Raw genomic sequence first — 6,951 nt, 5'->3', positions numbered from 1 at the left:
AGATGGACTCAGTGAGGATTGGGAACAATATGTGACCTGGACAAGGTGACATTAGTAAGGCACAAAATTGAATGTCTGGTCTTGGTCTTCTGACTCCTGGTCCAATATTCTCTTTGCTGTACCAGAGGTGCCTCATTTACTTGTTCAAGTTGACTTCTAAATTTCAACTTTCCCAGCCCTGATTACTTGTCTATACATATTCTAACGATTAAAAATTTCAGAGTGACAGAAATAGTTTAACCAACAGCCTTAGGTTTAGAAAACCAGAGATTTCACTAAATGTATTCTTTAGTCTGTCCTTGTGTTATATGACTTTCAGCTTTGGTGTTCAACCAGGGTCCCAAGAAGGAAAACATAAGTTGCCTAGGCTTATCACAAATGGACACACAATTGCACCAGCACTGGAATCCTTCACTGCCCCCATCATAGACTTGACTGGTTATGATACTAAGTGGGTAGCACATGAGTGCTGACAGACCATCTTGCTTCATTTCCCAAGCACTGAGAATGTATGTGAAGATGCCATTTGTCATTGTCCGCATGAGGGCTACTACCTAATCCCATGTATATGGGATTCCTTCTAGGAATTCTAGGCTGAAATACTGTCATCTCTTTTACAGAGAGCACAGATCTTGGAGTCAGGTTGACCTGAGTTCCAGTCCCTGCACTGCTTTCACAAGCATGTTCTTGTGTAAGTTATTCCGCTTCTCTGAAACACTATTTCATACTCTATAAATTAGAAATGATGTTTATTTTGTCACATTTTTAAATCAAATTTTTCATTTATATATTTATAAATTCTTGTTATATAAATAATATATTAATAAATGTAAATAATATATAATAAATATAATATATTTATATTATATATCATATTTATATATTTATAAATCATGAAATATAAATAACATATAATAAATATATCAAAAATATAAACATTATACATTTATATATTTATAAAGTCAGCTTTGTTCTTGGCTTATATAAATAAATATTCAATAATGGCAACTCATAATTGATACAGCTTTGGGTCACAAATTACAAAAAAATCTTTTCATTACTTTTCCTCCAGGTGGGTGAAGTGAAAGCAGTTCATGAGTTTTCAGGATTATGCTTTCATTACCTAGCGTTTTGCTTAATATGATTTTGTATTTGGTGATATATATATACATATATATATATATAATTGTGTATGTAGTTTTCTATCTGTATTAGTCAGGGTTCTACTAGAAAAATAGAATGAGTTGGAAAGCTATAATATGTATTATATACATATGTATATTATGTAATATGTGAAAATATTTAATGCATATACATACACGCATGAACACATATACACACATATTTCAGAGAATTGGCTTACACAGTGTGGGGACTGGACTTAAATTTCTAGGGCAGACTGGCAGGCTGAAAACTCTCAGACAGAACTTGATGCTGCCATCCGGGGGTAGAGTTTCTTCTTCTTTAGGGAAACCTCAGTTTTTCTCTGAAGGTCTTTCAATTGATTAGATGAGGTTCATCTACCTTACAATCTTCTTTATTGAAAGTCAACTGATTGTAGGTGTTAATTACATAAAAATACCTTCCCAGCAACACCTAGATTAATGTTGATTGAATAACTGGGTATTATAACCCAACCAAATTGGTATACAAAACTATTATAGTTCCCTCCTTATCAATTTGGCACCCTTTCATACCTACTTAAACCATACTTAACGCCCAATTCAAGACAAAAACAAGTAATACTTCTGCTTAACAGGAAACAATGACCTTATATATATAACTAAAAATGCATTAACCCTTCCCCCAGAAGAGGATGCAAAGTTTTTGGGTGTTGTTTGTACTTCTCTTTGATATTCCATAACTTAAATGCTGTGGTGTAGACTTAACTATTATTAATACATCTTATGTTAGATGATAAGGAGATAGGAGAGGAAAGAAAACAAAAATATGATATACATGAATACACACACAGGCACACATACACATAAATATATTAATAAAAAATTAGGAAGAAATACTGACAATTACAGTCCTTGTTTCTGCACATGGTCTTGGCTGGTATTTATGACTACTGCCACAACTCCTTGTCTTCTGCAAGGACCTTAGCTTGTCATGGTTTTTTGCCTAGTGGAGTGACCCAAATCTTCATTTCTGAAAGGTCTGGGCCATTAGTCCAGCCTGAATTAAGTTACTGTAGTTTTCCATTTACTGTAATCACAGGTCATGATGGTTAAAGAAATGACATAAGAGATCTCCTGTATTCCACACGTGTTCTCTTCACCTTTACTCTGTAGTGGCAGCCCAATTGCCCCTTGGTAATCAGGATCAATGAACCTATCCAGCATAGGACAACCTTGCCTATTGATTTAGAGGCATAAGGAGCCCTAAGTGGCCAGATCGTGGTTTAACTTTTAGTTTAGTGGAATCACTGTTGTGTCTCTTAGTTGGAAATCATTTCTTCCTTTGAAACTAAGACTTCTGGAACAATAGAGAATAAAGTCATAGGGATGGAAAGTAAAATTTTTGCTAGTGGATCATTAGGAGTAATCGTAAATAGTGCCATTTCCATTCCTACCACCCTCATTTCCTGGACCTATGAATTCTAGCTATTGGAGAAACTGAACCATGTGTTAAATACTGATTCAGAGCATATATAGCCTGTTGTATGATGTTGCTCCAGCTCTGCAAGGTATTATCACCTCATTTGGATTGTAACTAAGTCTTCAAAAGGCAATTTCACTTTTTAATCAAGCCAGATGCTTCAGAATAATGGGGAACATGGTACAGCTCATGGATTCCATGATCATGGGCCCATTACCATAATTCATTCACTACGAAAGGAGTTCCTTGATCAGAAGTAGTGCTGTGTGGAGTACCATTATGAGAGATAAAGAATTCTGTTAGTCCACAGATGGTAGTTCAGCAGAAGCACTGTATGCAGGGAAGGCAAATCTATATCTAGATTGATGTTCCAGTAAGAACAAAGAACTGCCCCGTCCATTATGGAAGCAGTCCAACGTAATCAACCTGCCACCAAGTAGCTAGCTGATCACCTTCGGGAATGGTGCCATACCAGAGACTCCCTGTTGGTTTCTACTACTGGTAGATTGGCACTCAGCTATGGCTGTAGTAGATTGGCCTTGGTGAGTAGAAGTTCATGTTACTGAACCTCAGTCCCTGCCACCACACCCACTTTGCTCATGAGCCCACTGAAAAAAGATGGCTAAGGGAAAAGGCTGACTGGTGTTCACAAAACAGGCCACCCTATCCATCTGATTATTAATATCCTCCTAGCAGAAGTTACTCCTCTGTGAGCATCATGAGATAGAGATATATTCACTTTTTTTCCCATTCAACGATATTCATTGACATACCTCTTCCCAAGACCATTTTATAATCAGTTTTTTAATATTTTCCTTCGTTCTGTTGTTCCTGGCTTCCCAGGTGTTTTGTGTGTCTGCCTTGTGCTACTAGTTTCCCTGTGGCCTTGTTCGTCAAATCGACAGAGGTAATTGCCAGTGTCTTCCCTTACTTCAGAACATGTGCTGTTATCACTAGATCTTCTCCTATTTTAGCAGGTGACATGTATGTTATGTTCATGTCGACACTGACTCCTGGTACTCCCCTTTCTGTGGACACGAGAGCCAGCGTCGATATGTTATCCACCAAGGTGGCTATCATACCCCCGTGGAGCTGATATAAACTCACCCCTCTTGTCACTTCTATTTACAAGCAAAATGAGCAACCACTGAGAGATTTACCTTCACCTTGTACTCCAGGGATGTCCTAGTAAAGGGCTGTAGTGCTGCAGCTGTCCTCCTTAGAGTGGGGCCTGAATAGCATGCAGAACCACCTGAACAACAAAATTGTTTCTCTTCTTTCATCAGTTGATCATAGGGAACTCTCCACGAGACCATAGATACAGGTTTGGAGAGAAACAGTAATAGAGTAGAAATAGGAACCATGGACATTTGGTCACTTCGTCATGTAAATTATTATGACTTCAGGGTCTGATTTTTGTATATATCACCTCCATTTGAAAATGGAATGCCACTGTACACATCCATCTTGGCTTGGGTGGATCAGACAATAGCAAGTGTATAATGCTCTCCTGAATACATGGAAACTTGTCAAGTTATGTGGAAACATGGTGGCCTCTGTTTAAGCATTCAGTTTCTACTAAGGCCCAGTTGCAGGAAAAAGCTGTTTCTCCAAAGAAGAGTAGTTATCCACAGGGTATGGCAAGGCTTTGATCAAAAGTCCACAGGGTCTGTGCTGACCAGCATAATAGCATCAATGTCACAGACTAGTATGTTGTCATGTGGAAGGCAAAGTTGATTAAGGTTCCTGCAAATGAAGTTATGATGTAGGGATGGAGACTGTATATACTGCCAATGTAGGACAGTGAAGATATATTGTTGGCCTTGTCAGCTGAAATCAAACTGCTACTGACTGCTTTTACTAACAGATATTTTTTTAAAGCATATGCCAGTACAACAGTGGCAAACCAGTCATCAGGAGATATACTAATTTGCACAAGCAGTGAAACCACATCTGGACCAGCAGCTGTTGGTTAAGTTGCAGTAATCCACTGTCATTTTTCAAGATCCATCTGTCTTCTACAGAGACTAAATAGGTGAGCTGAGTGGAGATGTGGTGGGAATCACCACCTTCTGTCTCTGAAATCCTTGACTAGTGTCACTAAGGTCTTGGTTCACTACTTACGTAGCATAAGTTCTAGTGGCTTCCACTTGTACTTTCCCCCATTATAGCTCTTATTCCACAGGTCAGGGAAACAATGTATGTATTCTGTCAGTTGCTGAGTATGTTTTTTCTAATTATGCATTCCAGAATTGAAAAAATAACCATAGGATAGGTTCAGCAACTCAATGAATCCACTGTGATATAAATCTGAGCTAAAACTCCATTGATCACCAAGTTTTCATAAGTCCTACTCTTTTTGACTACAGTGATATTCTGAGTCTTCTGAAGTTAGTATCAGTTCAGAGCGAGTGTCCAGTAGTTCCTGAAAGGTCTGACTATTTTCTTTTTCCCAGGGCAGTTATTTTGGTAAAAGACCATAGATCCCTTTAGGGAAGTCCATGAGAAAGATTAAAAGTATTTGTTTTGGGTGGCTCAGTTGGGTAAGCATCTGACTTTGGCTTAGGTCATGATCTCCTGGTTCATGGGTTCAAGCCCCACATCAGGCTCTGTGCTGATAGCTCAGAGCCTGGAGCCTGCTTCAAATTCTGTGTCTCCCTCTCTCTCTGCCCCTCCTGTTCTCCTTCTCTCTCTCTCTCAAAAATAAATTGAATTTTTTTTAATTGAAAGTATTCATTTTTGGCAGTGTAGTTGGGTCCTTTTGAATCTGGCCTTAACTGGCTCAAGTCCAGTGATTGATTGGAGTTATGACTCTGTCTTACTTTACCCCTGTGGCCACAACAAAATACCACAGACTGGGTGACTTGAACAACAAAAATTTTCTAATAGTTCTGGAACCCAAGATCAAGGGGTCAGCAGGTTTGATTTCTCCTGGAGCCTCTCTAGTTGGCTTACAGATGGCTCTCTTGGCCTCTACTGGCCTTTTTTCTGTGCTCAGAGAAAAATATCTTGAAGGTATTTTGAGAGAGCGAAAGAGAGCATGTGAGCATGAGTGGGGGAGGGAGGGAGAGAGGGAGAGAAAGAGAGAGAGAGAGAGAGAGAGAGAGAGAGAGAGAGAATCCCAAGCAGCATCTACAACTGTCAGCACAAAGGTCAGCTCAAGGTCTCAATCTTACCAATTGTGAGATCATGACCTCAGAGGAAATCAAGAGTCAGAAGCTTAACTGACTGAGCCTCCCAGGCATCCCTCTTCCTCCTCTTATAAAGACACAGGTCATAATGGATTAGGACTCTACCTCATGACCTCATTTAACCTTAATTACCCCTCCCCTGCTCACACTCTGTCTCTTTCAAAAATGAATAAATGTTAAAAAAAATTAACCTTAATTACCCCTTTAAAGACTTTATCTTCAAATATAGTCTCATTGAGAATTAAAGTTTCAACATATGAATTTAGGAAGAGCACCATTTGATGCATAACTATTTCTATGCTTCAAAGTTAAACTCCTGGTCCCTCATCCTACAACTCTTCCACTTGTACAGATCAAATGAGAATTCAGTAGAATGTCTACCTGGTCCTTTGATCATCTAGTCAGCACCATTGTTCTTTGTGAGTCAGATTATTTCACTTCCAGCTTTCGTGGCAACAGTCCCCACTGTAAATTCTGACCTCAAGAGAAGAGCAACCACGGAGCTCATGAAGCACTCTGAGACTGCCCTCAAAAATTTTACTTCTCACAGTTGTGATGAAAGATGCATTCTCTAGGTCCTCCCAAGGTGGATATGTGGGTATTGGGTGATAAATCTACTCTAAAATTCCAATCCCCCTAGGCCTTTAAAAACCTTACTGCATAATATAGCAAGGCAATTCTGCCATTTCAACTTAATTTCTTTTTATTTTAATGATTATTTATTTTTGAGAGACAGAGAGACAGAATATGAGCAGGGAAGGAGTAGAGAGAGAAGAAAACACAGAATCTGAAGCAGGCTCCAGGCTCTGAACTCTCAACACAGAGACTGATGTGGGGATTCACCCATAAAACATGAGATCATGACCTGAGCCACCCAGGTTTAACCAACTGAGTCATCCAGGCACCCTTCAACTTAGTTTAGAGCAGGAAACCTTTTGGTCCATGTTTTAGCCAGTTAACAAACAAACTTAGAGTTGTTTCTAAATCCTCAGGTTAAAAAACTGAATCCAGAAGTTTTGCTTAGTGAATGCATATCAGTAGATTCAGCCTGACCCAACTTTATGTTTTTTCCATTGTACCCCACTTTCTTACTATCCATCCTCACCCATATCACAGATTGTTGTCTGTATGATTTAGAAAAATCATGAGATTCTTT

The 6,951-nt window shown here is 38.8% G+C and overlaps 1 pseudogene; it reads right to left on the bottom strand.

Moving 5' to 3' along the window:
• Positions 1-3,408: 3,408 nt before the first annotated feature.
• On the bottom strand, positions 3,409-4,070 carry LOC115302160 (annotated as a pseudogene).
• Between the last annotated feature and the right edge of the window lie 2,881 nt (positions 4,071-6,951).

Source organism: Suricata suricatta, chromosome 9 (assembly GCF_006229205.1).
Source record: "Suricata suricatta isolate VVHF042 chromosome 9, meerkat_22Aug2017_6uvM2_HiC, whole genome shotgun sequence".
NCBI lineage: Eukaryota > Metazoa > Chordata > Mammalia > Carnivora > Herpestidae > Suricata > Suricata suricatta.
This window is presented reverse-complemented; position numbering and strand designations above follow the sequence as displayed.